The 14,880-nt window shown below is 46.0% G+C and overlaps 1 protein-coding gene and 1 long non-coding RNA gene across 2 annotated transcripts in view; one reads left to right on the top strand and one right to left on the bottom strand.

Moving 5' to 3' along the window:
* The window catches only part of LOC144110273 (uncharacterized), a 114,423-nt gene extending 105,548 nt beyond the window's left edge, over window positions 1-8,875 (top strand). Inside the window, exon 3 of the long non-coding RNA XR_013309784.1 lies at window positions 7,589-8,875. This is a non-coding gene — a long non-coding RNA (uncharacterized LOC144110273). The remainder of the gene's footprint in view (window positions 1-7,588) is intronic.
* Window positions 1-14,880, bottom strand: part of LOC144110263 (transcription elongation regulator 1-like) — a 151,089-nt gene that overhangs the window by 62,903 nt on the left and 73,306 nt on the right.

A 14,880-nucleotide genomic window follows, 5' to 3' on the forward strand; every position in this document is an offset into this window, starting at 1 on the left:
GCAGCTGGCAAAGGACAGGGTTAATTGGAGAGACATGGGAGAGGCCTTTGCTCTGCAGTGGGCATAGTCGGGCTCGTGATGATGATGATGACCTATGTATATTTATAATGTCTTGTGCATCATTACAAAGAAGAAAACAAGCAACCAAAAATTTGGTGTCGAAACTCCTTAAAGGCCTTTCAATTCTTACTTACTCTACTGCTTCAGTTGCCACATGGCTGCTGCTACACAAGTGACATGAAGAGCCACTCAGTTGGGCTCTACTAGACATGCAGTTGACAAAGATGTGCAGGCCTTCAGAAACCTGCTGGTTATGCATCGGTGAACAAATCAGTGTGTTAATTTCAGAGGAAATTTTGTGACAGAGCTAATTTTATACAAGGAACCGAGCAGCATTATTCTGTACTGATTCGTTCAGGAATTTTTGCCCGTGGACTCCAAAGACAAAGTGAACAAGGATAGTACACAGGTTAACCAAGTATGAGGGGCGCTTGATGAAACAATGTGCCTTGGACACTGAACTGGCCACTCTGCAGGCTAACCTTGGTTCAGTTCTGAACTGGTAGTTGGTCCAAGCCTAACAACAGGCATTGCAACAGAACCCCCCAGTGCCTTTTATAAGTATCACAACTTCTGAAGTCCACACCTAGTGGACAGTCTGCAGAACTCAATTCTGGATGAAAAACAGATTTTGAATAGACTGTCTACATCTGGTACACAGTCCGCAGTGGCTGCATGGGCAGTCCATGCTTAAAAATTTCTCACACAAATTTATCGGTCAAGACATTTAACTACCATAAATATGTTACCATTTGCTACTTACAAAAACAGTTATCACCATTCCGTTTCAGTCTCAGAACCCATCATGATCAGCATCACCCAGGCAGCTGGAGCAAGAGGCTTCTAAATTGAGAAACACCTCGCCTGCATGTGTTCTTTGCTTTAACTTTCCTCGGGAGCAGATGTCCGCAACACTGACTTCATTATTTTCCTTCCTGCGGAGAAGCATCCAGCGGTACGTCCGGTTGGCTGCTTGTGGTACTGCCACAAGGGTATGCACATGGGCACACCATTTCACATTTTAGGGACAAGATGCACAAGCGAGATTCTTTAAAATCGAAACCATGTATACAACCAGTCAGCCAAGTTACAGTGTACTAGAATATTATACAGTGGCGCGAGCGGGGCGGCTGCTCTTATTCTTCAGCGCGTGCTGCCCTCTGCTTCTTCCTACTGCATGTCGCCGCGGAACGCCTCTTCTTTCACGTCTTTTCCTGCTTCTCTGTTTCTGATATTTGCCAAGCGGCATTTATATAATTGTTACACAACAGGATGGACAAGCTGGCATGCGAGAACCGGCTAAGAGCTCAAACTATCTCGTTTTAAGGCCTTAAAATGTTACGAGCAACGGCTTGTTTGGCAAATAAAGTTTCATAGATTTGACTGGTCGTAGGCTCCGGCTGTGCTGCGTGTGCATTTTTGTACTTCGAGCCACATTTGATTTTGAAGCAGACAGTGATGCTCAGATGCTGCAGTATACAGGCAGAGGAGCAATTACTGGGGTATTTCATCCTTACGGTTTTGGAAAGAGCTAACTGTGCATCGTAGGGAGTTCGTCTGTTGCCGACCTCCGCAGACACATGCATCTAAATACTTGGCGCCGAATGCATTCCTGGGCTTTACTTGCTCTTGCTACAAGTTTTGTATGCCGAATGCAACAAAGGAAACGCTGAGAAAGGTGAAAGATGTGACATCCTAAGAAAAATTATAGTAAATAAAACAGCAAAGCAAGAACGCATGCGTGCACGTGATACAACGCGGACTGAGATTGCCTTCTGAATATACTACAAAAAAAGAAAAAAAAGTGAACGGAACCTCATTAGCATTATAAAGCAACATAAATCATAACAAATGCCAATGCGCAGGAGGAATAAAAAGGAGCCGCCAAGAGCATTAGTTTCGGACATTATGTGAAAGCATTTTAGCACCATTTCCTTTAGAGCTTTTTGGCTCACAGTTAAAAAGGCTGATTATAGACCTTAGCGTAACCCAACGGTAGCACAAAACGGTACACGGAACGAGCGCTAAGGAGCAAAGATATAGCGATCGTCCCATCTGCCTTTTTGTACTGCCCCATGTACCTGCTGCGGTGGCTCAGTGGTTAGGGCGCTCGACTACTGATCCAGAGTTCCCGGGTTCGAACCCGACGCGGCTGCGTTTTTATGGAGGAAAAACGGTAAGGCGCCCGTGTGCTGCGCGATGTCAGTGCACGCTAAAGATCCCCAGGTGGTCGAAATTATTCCGGAGCCCTCCACTACGGCACCTATTCTTCCTTTCTTCTTTCACCCCCTCCTTTATCCCTTCCCTTACGGCGCGGTTCAGTGGGCGCGGTTCAGGTGTCCAACGATATATGAGACAGATACTGCGCCATTTCCTTTCCCCCAAAAAACCAATTATTATTATTATTACTGCCCCATGTGTTACACTAGGAGGTAATTCGCACCATGTGGAAGCATGCTCCTTCCGGAGATTGCCCCGGCATGTGCTACTATCCCGGCATGTGGCATCCTAATTTTTTGCTTGTCTCGGCATGAGCCGAGTCTTCAGTTGAACTGCACATATGTGGCGTACACAAACGTTTTTTTTTTTTTTGGCTTTGGAAAGTAATTAAGGACACAGGTGAAGAAAGGTTTTATGGGAATGCACCGTCAGTTTGACGATTTACTATATTAAGCATATTCATGCGCGAGAAGCGTACCTTGCGGTCAACAATCTCGAAGTCCGCAACAATCGTGGGGTACGTGTTTGCAGCTAACAAGATATCTTACAAACGCTTTCCGTATTCGTTGAGATCTTAATTGTGCACATCTATAAAAAAATGCCAAACTGCACCAAATACAGCCAGATGCAGATCATAAAAGAACATATATACTTTTTCTCTCGCTATTTTGCTTGGCAGTAGAGTCACTGAATAATACAAATGTACACATGTGAAGCAACGTTCCCTCGTTTTCGCTACATGCATCCTAAATGCAACCGCCCGTGATGCCACGACGCAATTCCAAAAGCTTGGGATTTTATTCTTTACTTGTCTCCGGACATTTCTTAATGTAAATTACAGTTTAATTCTACAAGTCAAGCGCTATTGGAGGCATCAATATATCTTTCCACATATGCAACGTGTTGCTGCAAGGAAAAAAGCAAGGAAAGGAATAGTTTTGTTTTCTTCTTAGTCACATTATTTCGAGGTGGTAGCTAATTCTGGCTGCTAAAATGCCATGCATAAAGCAGCTGCAGCTGCTTTGTGCGTGGAAAGACGATCATAGTGTGCTGTTGCACTGCTGCATGACGGCCTGAAAGCTGATGGGCTTTCAAGTGTGGTCAACTCCAGAGCCGCTGCATCTTTCTACCTCGAGGACCCGCCGGCGGAGGCGGTCATGGTAGTGTAGCAAAACTGTGACCCCAAAGAGCCCATGTGCAGGTGCTGTTATGCGCAGTATATTATAATGGGATATCTTAAAAGCAAAGTGCAACATGCACTAACATTCACACAATTAAAAGGACTTTAAAGGCAAATGAAAAGCTAATTAGATTCATACATGTTTTCTTTTAAACGACATGTTGCATGTACTGAACACAGAGCTCTGGTACATCAGAAATTTGAAGAAGTGAGTGGTAATACCAAGACTACCCGATTGGTGTAAAAGACAACCAAACTACAATGAAAATTAAATCATGAGAAACTTATATAAGACATCGACTAAGGAAAGGAGCCCAAGGAAATGAAGTCTGTTTATTACCCCTCCATCCAGAGGCCTGATGAGTTTAATCCAATCTAGTGCCCGCCTTTCGATCACTGAGGCCTCGCAAAACAACTCCTCCTTGTCTCACACTGTTGCATCAATCATGCCTCCATCACATGAAAAGCAAGTTGCTGCAGCAGCACAAAATTTAGAACAGGGTGATACTTTCATACAAAGTTTAGCAACTACCAGACTAAGGCCCACGTCAATGATTTTGCCTGTCACATTCGCAGCACCATCGAGAGCAGCTACAGCCACAAATTCCATGTTTGACAGCATGCGTTGTGGCGTGCAAATCAATAATCAAGTCTTTTTTTTAATATTTTGCGAGCAGTTGTGAGCGGCAAGAAAGGAAGTATTTTTTATTTAGCATCACAGTGGGGACTGTCTAGTAGCCATTCCCGCAGTAACTCAACCTTTGGGAGGACTTCTCCAGTGGTTTCCTTTTCAAATGTGTGTGGAGGCAGTGCACTTGAGATGTGATATGTAAAGAAAATATTAGTGCGAAAGCACAACGCCACACGTACAAACCCCGAGCACAAGGATCTTGTCATCTTGTCTTGTGCTCCGAACTTACCTGGGCTTACCCGAATAACTAACCCAAGCTTACCACAGTTACTCGGGTAAGCTCGGATAAGTTCGGAGGAGCGTTACGCAAGCTGCAGCCAATAGGAGAAAGCGCCATCACAACCTGCCCTGGCAGGTGGCAGTTGTGGGGTTGAATTGGAGAGATAAGTACGTTCTCCCCACTCAATCGCGGCTGACACGGTTCAAAGCCGCCCGGACCCCACCCCGTGATCGCGTACGCTACCGAGCGCTCGCCGACCACGGCGGGCCTTGCTTTGGGGGAAGAAAGGAACGACACATTGGCTGACACAAACAGGCATTTATTGCTACAGAAACAATAACGCCAGCTAGCAACAAGGTACGCTAATGAATCGAGGTCGTCCGACTCACCAGCAAGGTTCCGAGCGAATGTTCGCCCGTGCTAGGGCAAGGGATATATACTCTGAAGGCCGGACGGGACGAGTACGGGAGCCTTTCTCCCCGTCGCTTCTTCGCCCCGCCGGCGAAGAGCGGAGCCGCGAGCAACGCGTCCGCTCAGGCCGACGATCCCAGCCGAAGCCCTCTCCCGCGGGCGGGCTTTAGCAGTCTCCGCGCAGCGATGCTGGCACCCTCTCTTGCCAGTTAATGTAACTCACAAGGGAATCCGCTCAGCCTTGAGGTGAGACCGCCGCTGCACGGTGCCTCGCGGGAAAGCAAACTCAAGGGGCTGCAGGGCAGGTCCCCACACAGTTTAATTAATGATTGGTCACAACAGGCTGCTGGGGAAGGGCAACATGGGTCACACAATCCCCACCGGTGACTGTGGTAGAGAGCGCCACCTGCCAGTGCAGTTGGCGCATCACTTAACCGCTGAGACACTGCGCGGTGGTAGTGGCATGAAGACTCTCCGCCATCTTTGTTAAGTAGACAGTGACCAATTCTGTATATATGGGCATTAACCTACTAAAGCTATCGCGCCATACCCTTAAGGTAGAGCTTAAGCGTCCTCTCCAATTGAAGAATGAACACCTATTTCGCACGTCAACTTGGTTTATCTACGTTAAACCCCTACCACTTTTTCCTCATTCTAAATTGGGGTGGCATTATAAAAAATTATTAGGTAATTCAACTGCTCTTTGTCGTTCTATTGCAGGCGCTATTTGCGACAATTCTAGAGATTGTGTTGTGATGGTGTTCCAAACTTGCGTAGACACAACATGCAGCTATGGGTAATTTTGCTACTCTAGCATTCCATAATTTCAGCAGCAGAAAATGAATTACATGCAGTCGAATCGTTTACACATTTTTTAGCATTCAGATGATCAGGTGCCCTTCCTAATTAAGCACCCCTCTTATTTAAAGGCCAACTGCAGGGGTTTTTTTTTAATATTTCGAGTTGATAATCATATCACATTCCTTAGAATTCCCTCACTCGGGCACAAAAAAACAGCTTTTCAAAATACCAAGTAGAAGTATTTTAAAAGAGCAAAAACCAGGAAACAGAAACTGAAACTGGGTTTCAACCAAAGGACAGCGTCACAACAGACCATCCAATTACATCACGAGTACTGTCACAAAACCTGTCGTGTGAGTGTTGACTGGCCAAACCGGCGATTGTGAGAGTTTGAGACATTATTTGTCCAAAATGAATAAAAGCCAGCTATAAATTTTGTCCTTCAGCAAATGCACAGCGAATACCAACAACTGCGCATCTAGTGACCTCACACACGCAAGGTTGCCCGTACAAACTCCCAGAATGAGGCCACGAAACAGGAAATTTTAAAATTAATTTGCGTAGCAACAAAACATCGCTGCATTGCAAAATTTGGCACAAAGGACCAGAAAAGTGCAGAGAAAACACCGTGAAAGTTAAAGGGAAATAGAAGGAGATAGAATAAACGCCAGAGTTGGCCCTTAAAGCTGCGATAGGACTCCAGCACGGGGGAACCGGAAGTACATCACTAAACCCATTTGGTGGGTGGTGATAAGAACAGTACCAGCATACTAACCGAGGATAAGGAAGACCGACAATCTACAGAGAGTAGGAGAAAGAAAAAAGTGACGAAGGTGGTAAAGACTGTCTGGCCTATAGGCCCTTTGCAGTCATTCATGGGATAGTGAACACGCCCGTGCCACATGTTAGCTTTGAAACACACGTGGCTTTGCGCATGGGCAAGTAATTCGGCTGTCAGAGGGATGCATGCATTAGCGGAGATAGCTGTGTGATGAGAAGCAGACGGGAAATGTGAGAAGGGGCTTTTTTTTGAGGGGGGGGGGGGGGGGGGGGGGCGTAGTCGACCAGGCAGCGTTTGTTTCGTGGGTGCGCGAGAAGGCATTGCCTGGGTTTTGTGTCGACCTGTGCTGCTGTTTCTCAGCTGGGGATTTTTTGCTGATTCCAGTGCTGTGCATTGTTTTGTCTGGGAATAAGCCAGTCCTATTCATTTAACTACTGCTGGCGCCCCATTGTGCGGGTCGTGGCTCACGAAACCCTTGAGCGAAGGCGGGAACCTTACAGAGATGACCTATAAAGGGAGAAATAATATGAAGGTGTTCCTGAAGAAACATGTAAGAAAGGCCCTAAAGCAGCCCATAAAATGAAAAAAAAAAAAAAAAGAAGTCTTCGAGGGGACCTTCAAAAGCTAGACTCAGCTAAAATGGAGACAGGCCATGCATGGTCATGGTGGAAAATATATTTATTGGTCAAGCTGTGGGGGACTTCTGACTGGGAGTGGAGCCCTTAGTTCAGGGCTCCAACAGGCCCACATGGCCACCACAGCCCGGGCGACCAGCTGACACTGATCAACCAGGTTGGGCGACCGGAGGGCACGTTCCTGGTCGGCTGCATTCAGAATGGGCAGCAGAGGTGCTGCCCGCATGGCCTGGAAGGCCCAGGTGGTGTGAAATAGAGTTGCATGTTCCCCGCATAGCGGGCAATTGGCGCGGTAGCAGGTAGGTAAAGGCTGTGGTAGCGTGCAAGGTTAGGGTAGGTGCCAGTTTGAAGTTGGCAAAGAGAAATGGACTCCTCGCAGGAGAGGCAAGGGTGAGCAAGGGGGTATTGGCAGCGTTGGAAGCAAAAATGCACTAGAATCTTGGAGAAGACTGGTGGTATGGGGCCGAAACAGAGTTCTGGGTCAGAGGAGACGGCCCAAGGGAAGTCAGTAGGGTAAGAAAAACCGCGGACCCAGGCGTGCACCTGTTAATTTCCCTCAATAGCCATGTGAGCCATGTGTCTTCCCCAGCCTTTCCAGGAAAGGTCCACAGCTCACGGTAGTGCTACCAAGTGGGCGCTGCTACTCCTGGCTGTCGCGCGTCACGTTCCTGGGTCACTGTCACGGGCAAAGATGGCAGCCCAGCAAGTCTTCGGCTCCAGCGAAGTCGAGAAGGGTCTGCGATGATCTACCCAGCACCTCTACCACATTGTTACAGGTTTATTTACAGGGGTGAGTCGACCTAAGCCTGATGCGTTAGTGCGAAGATGGCGAGCGCCTTCTCCCACGTCCCTCACTTTGCCTCTTCAGCGTCGCATGAGACTACAAATCACTACAGACAATTGGGTGGTTTTAAGTAAAGGCAATGAACCATAACATAACATAAAATGAAACATACACCAAAAAGAATGGCTAAAAAGAAGGAACTTGCACAAACACAGTATGCAGGACTCATCAGGACTACTATGTGACCGTTTCTGCCATCAAAAACAACATAAGCCCCTTTCCCTTGTCTGCTCAATAGGTAACGAGGGCCTCAACTCTGGCAGCCTTGATGGCGTAAGTAGCATAGGAGGGTTCTTGCACAGCTTCCGCCCTCACTGTTCAATCATGTTCCAAGTGGCACTCGTGGTAATACAGGATGTAGTACGTCCGCTGCTATGGAGGAGGGTGGTGCTGGTGAACACACTCAAGTTTCCGTTACACAACACATAAATACCCCCAAAAGCAGAAAATTGGACAGCCGTCCCTGTAGCTCAGTTGGTAGAGCACCAGACGTGAAAATTCAGATGTCGTCAGTTCAGATCCCATCAGCAGCTTGTGGTTTTTTCTTCTGCTTTCTAATCAATTATCTTTAGAATAATTTCCTGTGTTTAGCTTTTATAATTACAAGTTACACCAAGCTTTCAAGCGGGAGGTAAAATTTAAAGTTTCTTCATGAATTATCTAATCTTACCACGAACACACACTCTTACGTCACAAGATATACAGAACAGTGGAAGCTGGTCACTCTGCAAAGAAATTATTCTGCACAAAAAAATCATCTACCAATACTTTTCAAAATCAGGTCTTGATTTTTATACATCTCATGTACGAGCATTACGTGAATGTTTGTCACTCACTCATTCTTTCTTAAATAATTGAAGAGCAGTTTTCATGTCATTTGCATTTTCCTGTCTTTATTTTTGTGCATATTTCATATGAAGTCACTTGCTATGTATGTCTATTTCCTGCTCAATCGTTGCTTGCCTTGTAAGGAGGCTGCAGGCTCTAGACAAGTCGTTTGCCTCTAAAGCGACTTTGACTCGCAGTCTCCTCTACCACTGATGGAAATAAAGAAAATTATTATTACTAATAATCTCCCACTGATGAACACGAATTTAAAAAAAACATCCCCTATGCTCCTCAGTTTCGGTGACTGTTTCGGTGACTGTCAAACATGCCAGAAAGACTGGTAGTTCAAAACAGTGCACAAGTTGCAGAACAGTGAACCAACGAAAAGATGTCCTCCTGTTTACTGTGCCACACAACAACACCACCAGTGAAACAAAGGGTTATTTGTAACTATTAGGTAGTTTTGGTCTTTTTGTACTGTCTGAAAACTTCCAAGACACACAATGCTGCTACTGCCTAAAAGACATTTGGTGCAATTTTTGCTGCACCAAAAAATGGACTTTAAGAGTTGTGCATGGTTTCTTGTAGTGCACTGCCCAAGAAGCAGCTAATTTTAAAGCAAGATTATATTATGAACACATCAAATTATGGCTAACAGCTTCCTGTTGGCTTCTCTGACAGTTATTTAAGGCTGTTCTGCAGAAGTGAGTATTGCATGCATTATTATTTATACCAGTGATTATCATGTACTCATCCAATCAAAAATGCAATGAGCCCTTTGTTCCCACATTTTTTTTTTTTCCAAAATTCAGGGAGTAAAAATCATTTTCTTTTTTTTAGCTCAAAATTTGGTACAATAAGGTTATTGTACCAAAATTTGAGCTAAAAAAAAGACGACCGATTTTAATCCCCTAATTCCGGGGACAAAAAAAATGAAAACGAAGGGCCCTAATATAAGAGCGTTGCGTGTTTATCTGTCTGGGTTGTAAAAAATTCTTGTGCGTAAACTACTTGCCTGTTTGGACTCAAGCACAGACCATAGGTTAGCTTAAGATAGTCTGCGTTATTCAATAAATAATTTAAACATTGGAAGTTGCCTGAATTGTCCGGAATCGACGAAAAACTGCAGTCATCTACGCGGAGGCTTTTCGTCTAGGCAAGCGGAGCAGATTTGACAGGCTGCGCCATCTGGGGTACTGCAAAACCTACCCCAGCTCCGAAAAGGGATATTGATTGCCTCGCAGCTCACCAGATGGTGCAGCCTCTCAAATTGGCTATCCTGCTCGCCTCGATGAAAATTCTGTGCGCAGACAACTCCAATTATTCATCCATTGCAGGCAGTCCAGGCAAGTTCTGATGTTAAATTATTTATCAAAAAATGCAGACTATCATAAGCTACCTTGTGGTCTGTGCTTGAGCATAAATTGACCAGTGATTTATGCGGGAGAATTGGTGCAGCTGCTGCAGCTGACCAGCACCATGTCAGCTGCAGCAGTTAGGGGCCTCCTCCCCCCCCTCCCTCTTGCATTCAGTAACAATAGACGGCGCCAGAAACATCACCAACTTACTCCAGCTCAGGGCCGATCCATACGCTCTGCTCCAACTGCTCTGACCCCTCTGGAGCTCTGACACTATTATTTCCCAAGCCATTCATTTTGGAGCAGAAAGGAGCAGTTGCAGCAGGAGTGGAAGTTTTGCACACAGCATGCTAGCTTGTTTGCTCACAAAAAAAAAAAAAAACGGGTTGAAAACACCAGACGGTTCGCTTTGGAACCAGTTCGCTTCCCTGCCGGCCATCGCACACGATTGGCCACGGGCAGAGGTGGGCAAATGTCCTCATTTTCACTTTTTCTCCCTCACCCTCATTTTTGAATCCATGGCCCTCCCTCACCCTCATTTTAAAAAGATATCCGGCCCTCCCTCACACTCACCTCGAAAAATTTGCTCGCCCTCCCTAACATTCGTTTGAAAACTTGAGTTAATTTTTGTAGTCGGCAACCACTGGCGATATTACTGAGTATTAAACACACAAGGCAAGCCCTCAAGGCACTACTGGACGAGAAGCTAGATGCTTATATTGCTGTGTGTGTGCGTGTATGTGTGTTGTTTGCGCTAATGCGCGAGACAAACCCAAGACAGTTACGAATGGAGCCCCAAAATATCACTCTGTCTTTCCTTTTCGCACGCACTGAATGTACGCATGTGCCCTGCACTTATAACATTTCATTATCATCTATATGCACTGCTAAAATGAGTCAGCAAGTTTTTGTGTGTGTACAAAAACTAATGTACGCCAAGAGTATTTAAAAAACATCACAGTAGCGCTTACCACGAAATTACAATAAGTGTGAAGCATAGAATAGACTCAGAGCAAGGAAATTTTGTAGTTCACTTAATTACCATTACCCAATGATACTGTCGCAGCACTGGGTCTTCTGAATTTCACTGCTTCTAATCTCCCACCATTTAGCGCGGTTAGCTGCATGCTCGCCTGATGACACTTCCAGGCACACGGATGAAAGATCATGAAAACCACGCTTTCAAACTACAGCGTGACAGACTGGCAGTTTAACACGCGTGAATGCGGGTGTGTGACGAAGACAACGACAACTCAACCACAGCTCGAGCGCTCGGCAATTCTTTCAGGCAGGATGTTAAAATTTCGCCCAACTGATTGTTCATCTGAGGGAAGTGTATGAACTGACCGGCTTCAAACCGGAGTGGCACTCCCTCTTGACGTGCTCAGCCTTACCTTGCTGTGTCTTTTAGAGCGTTAAGCTCTACTTCTCGCGTTTCGGGTCTCAGCGTTATGTGTTATAACGCAAACCGTAACCCAGTGGTTGCAATTGTAACCGAGGTGGTTACATAACGGAATCAAATAACAGGCGGCAGCGTGATGCCCGAGGACCACAGCTCAACAGGGGTGTGCAAATAGCACTACCGTACTATTGCTACCTAATCCAATATATTGTTACGTTGCTACCGAATCGAATCCGGATAGTTTGGCTGAAAACCGAATCGCATACGAATTGAATATTGAGGGAACCTAATCGAATATGAATATTTTGACGAATATTCACTACTTAGCAATTGAACCTGCCTGGGCCCTGCAGGGCCAACAATCACTGAGGCCATGTATGAGGATTACGAACACCGTCACGCGAATTGACCGCACCGTGGAGTTGAACCCTCCATCCCGTGTATACCGATCGCGGCAGCGTGGTAATGCGGCGTGTATGGTCCCTGTTTTTGGAAAAGTCATGGAAGAAAAGTACTGCTGGCCTTATTCGAAAAGTATTGAAAGCTTGAGCCCATATTCGATTAGTTTCGAATAATTTTGAACATACACTGATAGATTTGTTTGAATAATCAAATACGAGGATATTTGAATTGGTATTCGAAATTTCCTAACATTTGCACGCCCGTACAACTCAGAACTAAACTATTTCCATCCAGTATATATATCCCGTTCCTCTTTTCCTTCATCTTTAGTGCCATCTTTGTTGCGCTGCGAGCAGTATGAATATATATTCCTGCCTGGCAGGCGTCAAAGTCAGGCCACTTGGTCCCGACATTCGTGTAAAATTTGTGGGCCAACCGTTCGCCGCAGAACATTCCGGGCAGTGTCATACGGTACAGCATTTTGTACAACATAGACTCTCAGCCTAGCTAGCAGCAGAGCTTGCAATCAGCGGCCTAGATACCCCCAAGTTCCCGTCTTTACGAATCTTCACCTGAATGCTGGGGCTCAACTGTTTGTCATTGAGTGTTTGGGATGGTGGCATACAATTTCGCGTTTCGTGCAGCATAAATTTACTAGTTAAGTTACGGTCTAGCTGGCGGCAGGGGTTCAATCGCTTCCTCAGTGTCAGCTAATTTTTTTTTATGTGTTTCGTGTACTTTCCTAAAACGCTAGTCAAAAATTTAGTTAAGGTAAATAGAATATATTTTCAATGTAATAAATACCATGCTTAAAAAAAGCTGTGGCGATGGCGTAGTGGTCTGAAGCAGCGGCCAGCGGAACTGATTTTTTAGCGCCACCGTGGGATCAGATCTCGCTCCTTCAGCTATGAAGTTTTTTTTTATTTCTTTAGTGTCTTGCCCCATTGCTATACCAGTTTTCCGCTGCAGTGAGCCTCTGATGCTGCTGCTTAAAATAAAACATTGTGGAGGCCTCTTGAAAATCAAACGGGTCGCTAAAATGCAGCATTTAGGCTGAATAATGGTAATCACTAACTAGAGTCTGGAGTAAATTATTCCTGTGGTTGCCATCGTAGTGCCTTAGCGCATCCACTCCGTCGAAAAGCGGTTGTCTGTCTCACAGAAGCCTGCTTCTACTATGTGGGCTAGCTTGGTCACGCGACGTTGTGACGTCATCACAAGCTGCCCAACGAATTGTGAGCAAGCTGCCCACCGTGGCGGTTCAATTAACTATTAGTCGCGAGAGATTTCTCAGGGTGAAGGTGGGTCTCACAAGCCCCACCGATGGCATCACCTGCCATCACAGGGCAGTGGCGCGTAGCACCTCTGCTCAGGAGTGGAATCAGGCCTCCCAGAGATCTGTGAATGTATACAATGACCAATTCTACCGCAGTGCAAGCCTAAAATGATGCAATATCACGCAAACTTACATCATATGATATGTCAACCAAAGTGAGCCCGTTCAGGTCAAGCAAAAAGATAAAAAGTCAAGGAAAACCATGAAAAACCAGATCCGATGGTGCTAGCGCATGACAATTCGTGCTTAACCCCTGGCTAAAGTGTCCGCGATTTTTTTTTCCTTGCACGTCTACGCATTGCCCAAACGCTGAGTGTCAATTCCATACCATGCCTGCAAGAAATATGATTCATAAAATCAGGAGCACGATTACGTGGTCACACGTCTCACCAGGGACAAAAAAAAAACCGAGATGTTCCAGTTATTTGGAGAGCAGTACAACTAATTTCTTTTTTGGCACTGCGTACAATGCAAGGTGGAGCAAGCGATGATTCAGACCAAGGTTGTTAAGCTGCAGCTTTATTTCCATGATAAGAATATACTGGTTGGCTTTGGCCACCACATTGCGGCACCGCTTTCCTATATCGCGATTCCAGCGAAAAATAGAAGCTACGACTGTAATGAACTACTCACAGTGTGAATGAAAAAATCCCACACCAACGCCGCCAACTGGCTTTGATTTGAGAGCAGAATTTCGTAGATGCACTTTTTGCACTGCAGCTAATTCTTTGAAACCTCATTACCTCATTGAGCTGACATCGGACTTCGCTTCGGGAAACAAGGCTTCTAACTTGGGAATTCAACAGCCTTACTAGGCATAATTTTTACATGTTTTACTCCACACTCTGATCATTTAACAGACTCGGGGCTGATAATGAAAATGTTGACTGCAGTACAACGGTTCCCACCGGACCGGCAGCCACCCGCACGGTCCGGCCAGTGTCCCCTTGTTAGCACACTATGAAGGGTGTTTCATCCGAGACTTTACAAAGTTTCTAAAAAAAAAGCTTTTTGAGTTCAAAGGGCGCTTTTTTCGGCATAGCATTGACAGCGGTGTATTGCATCGCGACAACGGAGAAGGCATGCGGCTCCCTGCGTTTAGTGTTCACCTCGTGTACCTCCAGACTGCAGGAACTACATCTCCCCCGGGAACCTTCACCCTAAGAAACAGCGTTTTAAAACGGACGCTAATAATGGGTTGCACAGACCAAAAAAGTTAGCCCGGAGTATGGTGCGAACCGCCACACTCTCCCTCAAGACAGCGTATCTGCCCTCCCTCACGCTCACCTCATCGTACTTTCCTCCCTTGCCCTCACCTCACCATGTCTTCCCTCCCTTGCCCTCACCTCACCATGTCTTTCCTCCCTTACCCTCGTCCTCACGAATTTTCACGCGCCCATCCTCCCTCACCCTCACCTCACCGAGTGAAATCCTCATGAGGTGAGGGTGAGGACGCTCTCAAGAGGGCTCGCCCTCGTGAGGATGCCCATCTCTGGCCGCGGGTCATTGCCGGCAATACGACATCTCGTGGAGGCGGGACCGTGGTTTTTGTACACGTCACATGAGCTGTCAAATAAGTGAAAGTGAACCGGTGAGCCGGCCGTCTGTGGAACCAAGAGGTGGCGTTCACTTCAATGTAAACATCATGGTTCTTCCGTTTGCCTCCTTGATGACCGCGCTGTTCAGCGATCGTTACGGAGGCCAAACGTAG

Source organism: Amblyomma americanum, chromosome 1 (genome assembly GCF_052857255.1).
Source record: "Amblyomma americanum isolate KBUSLIRL-KWMA chromosome 1, ASM5285725v1, whole genome shotgun sequence".
NCBI lineage: Eukaryota > Metazoa > Arthropoda > Arachnida > Ixodida > Ixodidae > Amblyomma > Amblyomma americanum.